This window comes from Cupressus sempervirens, chromosome 1, assembly GCF_028749045.1.
Source record: "Cupressus sempervirens isolate cs-2001-9-10 chromosome 1, ASM2874904v1, whole genome shotgun sequence".
Taxonomy (NCBI): Eukaryota; Viridiplantae; Streptophyta; class Pinopsida; order Cupressales; family Cupressaceae; genus Cupressus; species Cupressus sempervirens.
Genome location: NC_143118.1, coordinates 639451251 through 639466029, shown reverse-complemented (window position 1 = coordinate 639466029; position 14779 = coordinate 639451251).

Below are 14779 nucleotides of genomic sequence, written 5' to 3'. Positions count from 1 at the left end.
AGTTTCTTCAACCCCATTAGGAGTTAGTAGATCAACTACAATGTATGCAAGAAGGGCCCACTACCCTAACATGTATTTATACAATAAAGTTCTTCACAAGAATAGATATGCATACAATACTTTTCCACTATTGTAATTCACACTTTATTTGATCATAAATAGAATCTTAAATCACATAAGGCTCTTATAACTTTCAAGTTTTTTGTACAATATTTCACATATCATATAACATCTCATCAATTTCACATTCTTTGTGCAAGATAAGATATATAATTATACTTCACAAATTATAATTCTTTACTCAGTCGGCCTTCATGTGTTCATAGGCTTGATATAATATAAAATAACTTATGGAATAATATCCACAAAGTTGGCTCATCGTGACTTAGTAATTATTTTGTCACCAAAATAGTCCCTTAAGTCATACAACTCAATTCTCTATTATGCTCTAAATTGCTCTATCAAATACCCATACTAGTATTTTATGTATAACTTGTATTGTATTATATGTACACATCTATGCACTTAACTATGTCATCATGACATTATCATAAATTCTATTCTCAACTATGCATAAGCTAATTTGAAGTTTTTCATTGGTCCTATTTGTCTCTATGTTGTTGCAAACTGTCTAACACTTGGACAATTTTCTAGCTCTAAATGCATAATAGAAATTTCAAATGTATGTTTCCATAAATAAAAATACACAAGACATCTTATTGAGTATATTTCCAACAATATCTCCCTTTGGCATTGATGGAAATATTTGAGAAAATTGGCTAAGTCCCAAAATGATGTCATACATAACAAAACAAATAAAAGTAGCTACACAAAATTTACCTTCAAAACATAACAACTTTATTCATATTTTGATGGATCATTACACTCCTTATCACTCCTTACATTGATACATAAGTGTACTCCCCCTTTCATATATAATAATATAATTTTCCTTACATATTACTCCCCCTTTGAAATCAATGGAAAATGTGTCAAAACTATATACAAAAACTTGTGGCCTACTGTTGATCAACTTGATATCCTAGAAAAACAATATGCATATACAAGTTTCAGTCTTTCCACTTCCTTTTTCCAATTCTCCTTCACTCTATCAGAGATACTAATTAGTGTACATAGTGCATAAGATTCTACTTCAACTATGCTCAAGTCAATATAAGAAAACTTATCATAGGAAGTCTTTGCTGCAAGACACTCCTCCAATTGTCTCTACAAAATGTTGATCTTTGGTGATAGAATTTTTCTAAGAGTAGAGAATATTTTAGCTATCTTTTCCTTAGCAGACTCCAAACCTTTGATCACATTGTGGATATTCTCCACTTCTATTCTATAGTCCTCAATATTGGTCTTAAAGAGCTATAATTTTGTAGTGAGTATGTCAAGATCACTCAAATTACCCTCTATCTAACTCTCAAAGTATTTTAGGTACTTGTATGACAATACACATTGTCCATACAACTTATTACCTTCATTAATGTGTTTCCTTAACTCCTTGATACTTACATCAAGCACCTTCAATCCATTTCTCACATTTGTACACACTGTATCAAATGGTGTTGCATTATGCTTGGCATGTGCTTGCACTGAAGCTACCTTAGCTAAACTTATGAATTCCACATCAAAGGTCTTCACCAATTCCTTATCTTTCAAATACAAGTTTGGATTATCTATAGTTGTGGTAACTTCCTTCTATATTATGTCCAAGACTTCATTTAGTGTCTTCTCCAAAGACTTTATAGATTTGTTCTTTTGGAGCAACTTGCTCAAAGAACTCATTAGAACTTTATAATCATCATCATCAGACATAACTACTACTAGATTTTTTGTTGTAATAAGTGTAACTACTTTAGTTTAGCACTTTTCTTCTCTTCCTCAGCCTTTTTCCTCTCTTCTTCTAGTCTCTTAGCTTATCTCTTTGACTTCTCTTCATATTTCTTCCTTTCCTCTTCCTCTTCCTCTTAATTCTTCTTTTTTTTCTCTTCTTTTTTTACTTTTTTTCCTCTTCTATCCTCTTTACTTCTGCTAACCTCTCTATTTCTTTCCTCTTCTCTTCTTCTTGCTTTTTTTCTACCTTTCTCATTTCTACTTCTCTCCTCTTTACCTCCTCTTTTCTCTTTTTCTCAGCTTGTTTCTTCTTCTCCTCTTCTACATCATCATCAAAGCTTGAATAAGCAATGATATTGCTAAAAATGGATTGGCCAAATGTTTCAAAAGGATTCTCCTTTACATCCATAGTTATATGTGTATTTTTTACTTGCATGGATTCAATACCCATAACAATATGTGGTGGTGAAAGTGCCTATTGTGTCTCTCTTACTTCTTCCTAATTACTAGAAGGTGTGCTAGCATGTACATACATAGGGATCTTAGTTTTTGATTGTGCACTCACCGCTTCTACTATAGACATTGAGGTCATGTATTTCACAATGGCCTCATCTGTTTCCTTTTTCACATCCTCATAGTTACCTCCCATCAAAATAATTTATCTTATTTTATCTCTCAGCAAGGGTTTAATTGTTAGAATTATAGATGGAGTAACTGATGGGGGGTGAATCAGTTACCACAAAAATAAATCCACAGATCCCTTAGATGTCTTAAAACTTAATTACTGCTATCATTTGGTAGCCACAAAGAATAATGTTGTAACTTGGTAGATTAACTTGTTACTGATCTTTAAGCATTCACAATTATTAACATGCATGCAAAAGTAAATAACATGAACACAAGAGACACTAGATTTAACATGGAAACCCAATGTGGGAAAAACCACCAAGTAACTAGCTACCAATTTTCACTCTTTTGAAGTGAGCCCTATTAGGAGCCAACTTTGTTAAAAGTTACAAAACACACTATTAGGTGTGACCTAGTTAGAGGATTTAATCACCCTGCTAGAAGTGGCCTTGCTAAAGGACTTTAGAACAATTTAGTAGAATTTTCCACCTTGTTAGAGGATTTAAAAAATGGCTACTAAACCAATTCTATTAAGAGATTTAAGAATTATTGCTACAATGGTGAGAAAGTAACAAAAAGTGACTTGAATGAGATGCAACTAAACTTTTTTGATACAGATCTCTTGCTTTGCTTTAATAGATCCTCACTGATTGAATACAACTCTATTGCTCTTCAAGGATATCTTATCCTTCTTCAAAATTTTCTCACACTTCCTCTTTTCAAAACTTGCATGCTTGCTCATTCATACTTTAGAATTCATAACTTTACCTTTTATTTATACATTACAAATTATCAAGTTGACTCATTTACAAGTTACATTTACCAATAAACCATACATCAGTCGACTACAAAAATTACATTAAATAGATAAATTTTATTTCCCAAAATAATGAAATCCTTCATTGGCCAACCATGCTTGGTAAACACTGCTCCAAAAAATGATTTCCAGTGTTAACTAGGTGAAGCTTGGTAAACATTGCGAACTCTACAAAAAACCATTGGAGACTGAGTGAACTTGGTAAGAACGGACTTTCCTTCACTAACCTTGTGACTTCCATAGGAACTAATTTCCCTTTGCTGACCTTGATAGCTTGGTAGAAACTAATTTCTGTCACAGAAGCCTTTAGCGCCGGAGTGAGCTCCGTAGAAACTATCTTCATAGTGTAACCTATAGAAATGCCCAGTAGACTTTGTAATTCACTTTTCTAACGTTTTGATTTTGGTAGACTTTGACTAATAATTGATATGACATTTGTGTAACATCAAAGACAACACACAATTGAACAATTTTATCCAACAATCTCCCTATTTGGCATTGATGGAAACGTGCAACATGTCATAGCAGAATGAAATTTGAAAACAAGTCTTTTTTGATAGAATGTTTGTCCCTCTTACATTTCATTCCACAAACTTTTCAAATACATTAATCTCCCTCTATGAAGGAATTACATAGCTTCTTTACAAACATCAAACTTTTCACAAACAAATTCAAATTTCAGAAAGATATGACAGTATACTCTCCCTCTTTGACAACACATGCCAAAGACAACACAAACCAAATGAATAGCAATGTACCTTATGTACTAATTCATATGAAATATTTCCATGATTATTTTGCATCAACTAAAATATTTTCAACTTGATACATGTTGATGCATCACTAAAACTTCATTTTAGTGAGCTTCAGATAGCGGAAAGACCCCTAACTTACCTCTTAGATACAAAAATGCATACTTAGGTAAAGGCTTTGTGAATATGTCAACAATTTGTTCCTTTGTATGGACATATTTCAATCTGATCTCCTTATCCTGCACCAATTCTCTGACAAAGTGATACATTATTGTAATGTGCTTGGTTTTTTGATGCATCACTAAATTTTTGGATATGTTGATTGCACTTGTATTGTCACAAAACATAACACTAAGTTCTTTGATTTCTTCCTTCATACCTTCCAATAATTGTTTGAACCAAACAATATTAAAACAGTTTACTGCTGCTGCAACATACTCTACTTCAACTATGGATTAGGATGTACAATTTTTCTTTTTACTTGTCTAAGAAACCAACCTCTTTCCAAGAAAGAAAGCTCCTCCACTTGTACTCTTTCTATCATCAACGTTTCCTACCCAATCTACATCAATAAACACTTTCAAATATAGATTACCTCCAAATTTGTACCATAATCCATAATCTTCAATGTCTTTCAAATATCTCATGATTCTTTTAATTTCCATCATGTGATTTTCTCTTGGTTTTGCTAAAATTCTTGCTATAATACCAATCGCAAGGGCAATATCTGGCCTTGTATGCACTACATACTACAACTTTCCAATCATAGATCTATACAATGTCTAATCTATCTCCTTTGATTCAACATCCTTGGTAACTTTCAATCCAGTACACATAGGAGTCCCAACTGGTTTGCAGTCTTCCATGCCAATTTTTTTCAATATCTCCTTGATGTATTTAGATTGAGTGATGTTGATGCCATTCTTACTCTGCTAAATTTGAAGACTAACAAAGAATTTGATTTCACCAAAAATTGACATCTCAAATTCTTTGTTCATTTGTTCTAAAAAATCTTTGTAAAGATCATCATTTCCTATGAACAAAGTATCATCCACAAATATTTCTGCCAAAAAAATCTTATTATCTGGTCCTTCCTTGATATATAGATAGTACTATCATTAGTTCTTTGAAAACCAATCTGAATAAGATAGTTATGCAATCTTTCATACCATACTCTAGGGGCTTGTTTCAGACCATACAATGCTTTGTGTAATTTTTAGACCATGTACTTCTTGTTTGGATCAACAAAACCTTCAAGCTACTCAATGTAAACTTTTTCATCTAGTATACCATTGAGAAATACTGACTTGACATCCATCTGATAAACTTTAAATCCTTTTTATGTAGCATATGCAAGTAAGGTCCTAACACCTTCCAATCTTTCAATAGGAGAAAAAGTCTCTCCATAGTCTTTTCCTTCTTCTTGAGAGTATCCTTTGCATACTAGTCTAGCTTTGTTCCTTGACACCTTACCATCTTCATTCAACTTATTTTTGAATACCCACATAGTTCCAATCACATTTTTTTCTTTAGGCCTGGGTACAAGAGTCCATGTTTTTTTTTTTCTCTATCTACTCTATCTCTTCATTCATAGCCTCAATCTAAATTTCATTTTCTAATGCATCTTTGACACTTCTACGTTCAAAATCAGCAAGTAAAAAAGTACCTTTCAACTTACTTCTTGTCATAGTCCCTTTAGATTTGTCTCCAATGATCTGATCTGGTGCATGATGTCTCCTAACATACTTAGCTAATATAGGTTCCTTGCCTTTTAAATGCTTTGCATTATCATCCTCTTCAACTTTAGGTTTTGGTTGTTCTATCTACTACTCAGGTCCTTTAGACTCGATAGGCATTGGCTTGGTAGCATTAGAATATGACTCAGGTTCCTATAGCTCGGTTTGAACTTCCTACAACTTGGTTACTAAAGACTCAGGAGTAGAAGATTCCCAATTGACATGTGTATTTGGAATTGTATCAGGTTCAATGAAAACAAATCTCATGTAGTCTTCGGGTTCCCTTTTTCTTTCTTCTTCAATTCTTTCTACAAACTCATCAACTTTCACATGTGCATTTTCTCTGACTTTGTGAGTAGAAAAATTCAAACATCTATATGCTTTACTCTTAAGAGAATATCCTAAAAATATTCCTTCATCACCCTTCACATCAAATTTATCTTTTCTAGATTCTTTCAAAATGTATCTTTTTTTCCAAATACTTTTAGGTGACTTACATTGGGTTTATAGCCATACCATAACTCATAGGGGGTTTTGAATGAGTCCTTTAGCTATACTCGGTTGAAGGTATGAACTGCAGTGCTTATAACTTCCTTCTAGTATTTGATAGCAATGCTCTTTTCAATCATTAGGGTTCTTGAACAATCCATGATAGATTTGTTCCTCCTTTCAGCTATTCCATTTTTCTCAAGAGTTTTAGGGGTTGATACTTTTCTTTTGATTCCCCTTTCAATGCAAAAGTTATTGAATTCATGGGAGATAAATTCACCACCTCTATCTAATCTCAAACATTTCAGTCTTTTACCTATTTCCTTTTCTACTCTATCCAAATACCATTTAAACTTTTCAAAAGCTTCTGATTTCTCTCTTAGATACATGACAGTCATCATTCTTGAGTAATCATCAACAAAAAGAATGAATAACTTTTCTCTAATATAGCTTTCAATTCCAATAGGTCCACACAAATTAGTATGAACAATTTCTAAAACTTCTTCAGACTGATAGTTCTTACTTTTAAAAGCTAGTCTTTCCCATCTTACCAATCTAACAATTCTTGCATAGACCAACCTCAAGTTTCTTTATATTATGAATCCTCTTACTTTCCTAAATTTACTTATTTTCACCAAGTTATCAAAGTTCACATGACACAACCTCCTATGCCATGACCAACTTTCTTCAACTTGAGCAATAAAGCATGAAAATTCACCAAGTTCAAGATAAAACAAGTTACCTTTTGTTTGAGTGCCTGATCCAATCAGCTTTCCTTTGTCATCTAGTAGTCTTTCTTTTCCATGCATGAATTCCACTTCAAATCCATTATTGAGTAGAAGTGCCACACTCAGCAGATTGTGTTTTAGTCCTTCTACCCAATATGCATTATCACATACAAGCTCTTTGGTTAGTGAGATTCTTCCTATTCCTTTTATGCAACAAGGTTCATTATTACCAAACCTCATACTAACACCATCATAGTCTTCAAAATGTTCAAACTTAGTTTTATCACTAGTCATATGATGAGAGCAACCACTATCTATGATCCATGTATCATTTTTGCTCACATGAGAAATAAATGTCATTTCCTCATCATTATCAGACTCATCTTCCATAGCAATGTAAACAATTTCATCTTCTTCTTCATCATCAGAATCATTAGAATCCTCTTTACTTTTGCTAACCTCTCTATTTCTTTCTTCTTCTCTTCTTCTTGCTTCTTTTCTACTTTTCTCATTTCTACTTCTCTCCTCTTTACCTCTTCTTTACTCTTCTTCTTAGCCTATTTCTTCTTCTCCTCTTCTACATCATCATCAAAGCTTGAATCAGCAATGATATTGCTAAAAATGGATTGGCCAAATGTTGCAAAAAGATTCTTCTTTACATCTACAGTTATGTGTGTACTATCCACTTGCATGGATTCGGTACCCATAACAATATGAGGTAGTGACAGTGCATGTTGTGTCTCTCCTACTTCTTCCTAATCACTGGAAGGTATGCTTGCATGTACATACATAGGGATCTTAGGTTTTGACTATGCACTCACCTCTACTATTGTAGACATTGAGGTCATGTATTTCACAATGGCCTCATCTGTTTCCTTTTTCACATCCTCATAGTTACCTCCCATCAAAAATAATTTATCTTCTTTTATCTCTCAACAAGGGTTTAATTGTTGGAATTATAGATGGAGTAACTAAGAGTGGGGGTGAATCAATTACCACAAAAACAAATCCACAAATCCCTTAGATGTCTTAAAACTTAATTACTACTATCACTCAGTAGCCACACATTATAATGTTGTAACTTGGTAAATTGACTTGTTACCAATCTTTAAGCATTCACAATTATTAACATGCATGCAAAAGTAAATAACATGAACACAAGAGACACCAAATTTAACATGAAAACCCAATATGAAAAAAACCACCAAGTAACTAGCTACTAATTTTTACTGTATTGAAGTGAACCCTATTAGGAGCCAACCCTATTAAAGGTTACAAAATACACTATTAGGTGTGACCTGGTTAGTGGATTCAATCATCCTACTAGAAGTAGCCTCAGTAGAGGACTTTAGAAAACTTTAGTAGAATTGTCCATCTTGTTAGAGGATTTACAAAATGGCTACTAAACCAACTCTATTAAGAGATTTAGGAATTTTTGCTACAATGGTGAGAAAGTAACAATAAGTGACTTGAATGAAATGAAAATTAACTTTGCTAATACATATCTCTTGCTCTACTTTAATAGATCCTTACTGATCAAATACAACTCTGCTACTCCTCAAGGATATCTGATCCTTCTTCAAAATTTTCTCACACTTCCTCTTTTCACAACTTGCATGCTTGCTCATTCATACATCCATTCATTCATACTTTAGAATTCACAACTTGACCTTTTATTTATAAATTACAAATTGTCAAGTTGGCTCATTTACAAGTTACATTTACCAATAAACCATACATCTGTCGGTTACAAACATTACATTAAACAAATAAACTTTATTTCTCAAAATAATTAAATCCTTTATTGGCCAACCTTGCTTGGTAAACACTGCTCCAAAAAATTATTTTCAATGTTAACCAAGTAAAGCTCGGTAAACACTACAAACTCTACAAAAAACCTTTGGAGACCTAGTGAACTCGATAAGAATAGACTTTCCTTTACTGACCTTGTGACCTCAATAGAAACTAATTTCCATTTGCTGACCTTGCTAGCTCAGTAGAAACTAATTTTTGTCACAAAAGCCCTCAGTGCTCGAGTGAGCTCGATAGAAACTGTCTTCATAGTGTAACCTCCAGAAATGCTCGGTAGACTATGTAATTCACTTTGCTAACCTTCTGAGCTCGGTAGACTCTGACTAATAACTTATATGACATTTTTATAACATCAAAGACAACACACAATTGAACATTTGTATCCAACATTAATAGCCTTTAAAATTTTGTCTAGGTCCTCCTTAGAGTTAACTTCACATATCCTATTGACCATATTCTCTCTTAACTTAGTATCTTCTTTTGTATCTCTTTTCTTTCTATTTAACAACCTATTATATAGGTCTTCTAGTATCTTATTCAAAATACTATTAAACCTCTTGTTCTGCAAGATCATATTTATGACTATTGCATTCTCTAATTTCCTTCTATCCATATTATTCTACAAAATATAATAATTATTCAACTGTGCAAAATTTTCATCATTAATTATTTGCATTTTAAGGTTTTCTACCTTGGGTTTCAATGCTTTCTTTCCTATTGGTGTTCTACCTTCCTGCACAGCTTGATCTACTAGTCTATACTCTGCTTCATCCTCAAAATATTTAGTATCACTAACTTGCAGTGTCTTCCTTCTCTTTCTTGATCCACTTGTAGTCTATTTGACCCTTTTTTTGGTGGATGGTAATGATTCTTTCTTGCCCTTTCCTAGTCTCATTGACTTTCTCTATGCAACAATTCTTTCCACCTCTGACTGCCTCCTTGGTTGATCACTTATTGTTCTTACTAATTTCACTTGTGTAATTATTGCATAAGGTACCTATGCACTAGGTTCAATTATAGTTACACCTACTGAAGGTGTTGCAACAACAATAGTTTTTTTGATATCACCTCTAATTGCCCACTTGTTTTCATCTCTTGTAAAATGCCTTTAATTTCATTAAACTCTTCATAAATCATACTTGATTCCTTAAGGATGGAATCAATCTTCTTCTCCACACCATTCTTTGTCTCTTTACTATAAAGTTTAGAATAAAGTTCTTTCATCTCCTCTTCATGGGTTCCCCATCTAGGGCACTTAGTGTCCTTCTCAAATTGAAGTATGATATGTGCATATTCTTCATAAGTTTTGTACTCATCTCATACCCTATGGGCTCTATGAATCCCTTGGTTCCATAGCTTCCATGCATGTGTTATCCATTTCAACCATGAAGCATATATCATCCTTGTACTTCTCCACCATGAAGGGAGGTATTCTATACCTCTATTTCATTTCTATCTAGAAAATCTTCATCATTTTGTCCATGTCATTATCTCTAACATTCTCAATATTGTATTTGCATCATTGAGTTACCAACTTCATTCTGCACTCATTGCTCTCCCAATTATTCACCCCTAGGAACTTCTTAGTTGCATTAAAAAAAAAGAGTCAATAAGGACTCAAATTTGAATACTATATTCTTGGTCTTCTTCAATTTAGCAATGCTATCCAACAACTATAATTTGATTATTTCACATAGATTTAATTTTCTTCCTTGAACTACCATTGCATACCCTACGTGCAAGAATCTAGCTAGTACTGAGTTAACCCTTGAACAATGGTTAAACTTGTATCCCAAAATCTTACTTAATAGCTTTACTAATTTATCCTAAATTGTATCTACCTTCACGTTCCTCCATCAAATCTTGTATTTAGGTTTGTTTCAACAATCTTCCTTACATTCTTCTCATTTATACGATTGCATCCCTCATTACTTAGTCGTGCGACCTTGTGAATCAGGTCATTATCAATTGTGACATGTGCATCTTCTATCCAAAACATTTCATCATGTACCCTACTCAGAATTATTTGGGTCCATTCATGATTATCAAACCCTATATAAAACATATACTTCACTAGGTTTAACTCGTTCAGATGTACATACTCATACTTCAAATTTACGTCATTATTACACATGAATCCTAAGTCCTTGTGTATGTCTTCATCTCCTATATGCTCAATCTTGCAATGGATATAACTTCTAATATCTTCAACATGAAGTGCATTCTATAGGATTTGTGAAAATGCACCTAACAGATCATCCACAAGAGAAAAAAATAGATGTTCTTGAATACATATCTCAGTCTATCACTAACATCATAACTTGACTGTCTAGACATTGTATCCCTGATTGTATGCACTGAAAACTTAATTTGAGCTCTATAAGATACCTTAAAATTATGTTTAGGGATTTTGCAATTTAAGAATCTCTTTTTGCACTCCAAATTGTTGTCAAATTTCACTTCAATTTCCTCTAGACACTTTGCATGATCAAATGGTACTAACAATCTTGTTTGTGATCCTTAGGTCATTTCAAATCACACTGCACATGAAATGTGTATCTACCATAAATTCACAAACTATCTCTATTTATGAGTAACTTTTTTTTCTTTCTCAAATCTTCCTAACATTGTATCTTTTCTTGCACAGTCTACCATAGCTTCCTTTCTATGTCTTCAATCTTTTGTTAACCATACAAATTCTAATCCTTTCTCTATCATTAGTTCTTACCAACTAATGCATTGTCTCTATTGCAACTTCTCAATTTAGATAGGATGAATAAAAAAAAATTGTTGAATTTAATATCTCATCATGTGCATTGAAATATTCTTCCTCCAAAATTGTATAAGAACTTTATGGATCCTTATCTTTCACAAATTATTCCTTTAATTCATCAACATGTTCCTTGATTGCTTCCTTCTGATTGTTATCACTTCCATTTCCATTCCTTCTATCATTTCTATTATTGTACCTTTTGTTATTAGGATTTCTATTGAAATTCATTCTATCCATTCTACAATATCTCACTATGTGTCCAAAGTTATTATATTACAAACATACAATTGCATTCCTTCTCTGATTGGTTCCATTCTCACTATTAGGTGCTCTACAATTCTTGCAATGTGTCCAGTTTTTTACACTTGTAACACACAAGTTGTTTCTTTTCTTCATTAGATCTCCCTCCATCTTTGGATATGCCCTATGATCTCCCTCTTTCTTTACCTATAGAGTTAGTGTTCCTAAACATTCTACTATTTTCATTATTACCATTAAATTTAGGTTTCTTTCAATCTATTGCTTTATTTTCATAATCACGACAATTATAACAATATAAATTACTAATAGGTTTAAAAGACTTACATGTACAATCTCTTTTCATATGACCAACATCATCGCATATGAAACATCTACCTCTAGACTCATGTCTCACTTCCTTGGGTGGTTCATCTTGATTAGGTTTATCAACTTGATCTATTTTCTTAGGTTCATCATGTTTTGCTGACAAATCAACTAATTCAATCTCTTTTGATGATTCAATAGTTGTGCTTGATTCTACCTTACTCAGATCAAATTCTTTAGGGGATTCAACAATTGGATCTGGTTCTCTTCTGATTTCAACTTTCTTGGTTGATTTCTCTCCAATAAGATATCCAAGTCCTGTATTATCATAAGAAGGTCTCTAGTGAAATATTTGTTCATCAATCCTCTCACTATTGAAATAAAGTTTCTCTAATTGTTTCTTAGCTTGTGTCAATTCTCCTTTTACAATGATATTGTATTTTTCTAATTCTATATACTCAATTTTAATAGAATCTAATTGAGGTGTTACTTGACTCAACTAGGATCTAATGTCTACATTTTTAGATTTTAGACTAGGTTCACTCTTACTACAATCTTTCTTAAGAATCAACTTAAGTTCAACAATTTTCAGCTCATGTTTCAAGATCTCATTTTCTTTCTTAAGATTTTCTACTTCATCATTGTCATTAATGTGCACAAATGATTCCTTGATAGTTTTTAGATCATCAATCTTGTTCTTTAGTTTTCAAATGTAAACTTTTACATCTTTATACCTATCTTTTAGGTTATCTCTTTCTTTTGTAAGAAGGTCAATCTATTCAAGAGCTTCTTCAAGATTTCTCTTTAACTATTCCATATCCATAGGGATCTCACTCAAGTTGATAAGCTTCTTCAAAGTAACTAGGCTCTGATACCAATTGTTAGAAATAGATAATACTGAGAGGGGGGGGGGGGGGGGGCTGAATCAATATTCTACAAACTTTTTCCCATAATTGAATATTGTTCATTACTTTATAACTCTCATATGAAAGTAAAACAACAATGTTGACTATTAAATATAACCAATACACATAGAGAACTCATAAAACCATTATTTATTAACTAGGGAAACCCTAGCCAAGGGAAATCCCTAGTGGGGATGATACCCACGAGATGATTCACTAAACAAAAAGGATCTTGTTGAGGATCTTATTGAGGATATTGACCCTATTAGGAGTCTATGAAGTACATATAGTGTCTTGAGTCCTTATTAGAGGACTAGGCCTTGTTAGAAGCCTCAACCCTATTAGGAGTTGCTTCAACCCTATTAGAAGTTGGTAGATCAAATACAATGTATGTGTCATGCTCAAAATATTGGGGCAAAAATGCAACAATTTTTTTTTTAAGTTAAATAATCCACTACATGCTATACTGAATAGGTTATGGAAAGTTAAAAAATGAGTAAAAGTGAGTTTCAATTACATTTCATAAAGATGCAAAGTTGACATTCTATCCACACTATATGGGTTCAAAACATTTAAATCAAGGTGTTATAGGAACACCAAGTTCAGGTTGACTGAACCCTAATTGTTGATTAGGTCAACCTTACTTGACCACTTAGCATTTCAAAATAGTATGTTAATTAAATTTATTAATATAAATTAGGTTATCAAGTTATCTCATATTCATCTAGTGTGTCGGTTCCATCTCCTACATAAACTAGTTTCATCATTTTAGAAAATTCATCTAATTACCTTATTACTTTATTTTCCATTATTAAAATAAAATTTTAAACTAGTTAAAATCATTAAATATTTATTATTAAACTATTCATGATATTCATTTCATCCCTCAATCATATTTCTCACCTGAATCAAGAAATCAAACTATGATTCCTTCAATACCTCTTCATTCCTATAACCCTTGAAATCTGAATTGAATGAACTTTTAAGTAAATGTATAAAAATATTAAAATACAATATTTAAATTACCTTTCAAATAATAAAATATAATTTCATATATTAAATCAACATTTAATAACAATCCAACCTTTAATCCTAGTTATCTATCATAATTTTCTACATGCAACCCTAATCTAATTTAACCTTATTACTAACCCTGTAGACTAATGTTCTTGGTTATTTATTCAACGTCATTTAATCTATTAAATTCAATCATAACCATGAAAATAAAATTAGAAATGTGTAATAAAATATTTAAATATCAAATGTCCCATAAGAACAATAAAATTAAAAATAAATTCTAACATATCACTTCTAACCATATCCCTAACATAACTAAACTTGTCCCTTACTCCACATTCATTTTAAAAATAATTAAATATTTAAAATGAAGCAAGATTTACAACTTATTTATAACCATTATATTCTAAAAATTAATCTCAACTTTAAAATGTCCTATAGAAAGAAATATAAAAAAAACCCACAAACAACCATAACATTAGTCTTCTAATTATCTAACTAAACTTACTTTATATTCTATTATCTTTTAATCCTTCACCTTTATTAAATTTTAAAGAAGCTCCTAATTGGATCTACTAACCTAAACTAATATTAATTATCTCTTAACAATTTCCTAACTACTAATTAAATCCAACTAACATAATCTAACTAATCATCCCTAACTAACCCTCACCTACTAACATTCTAACTTACCCTTAACCCTTCCTTTCTAACCCC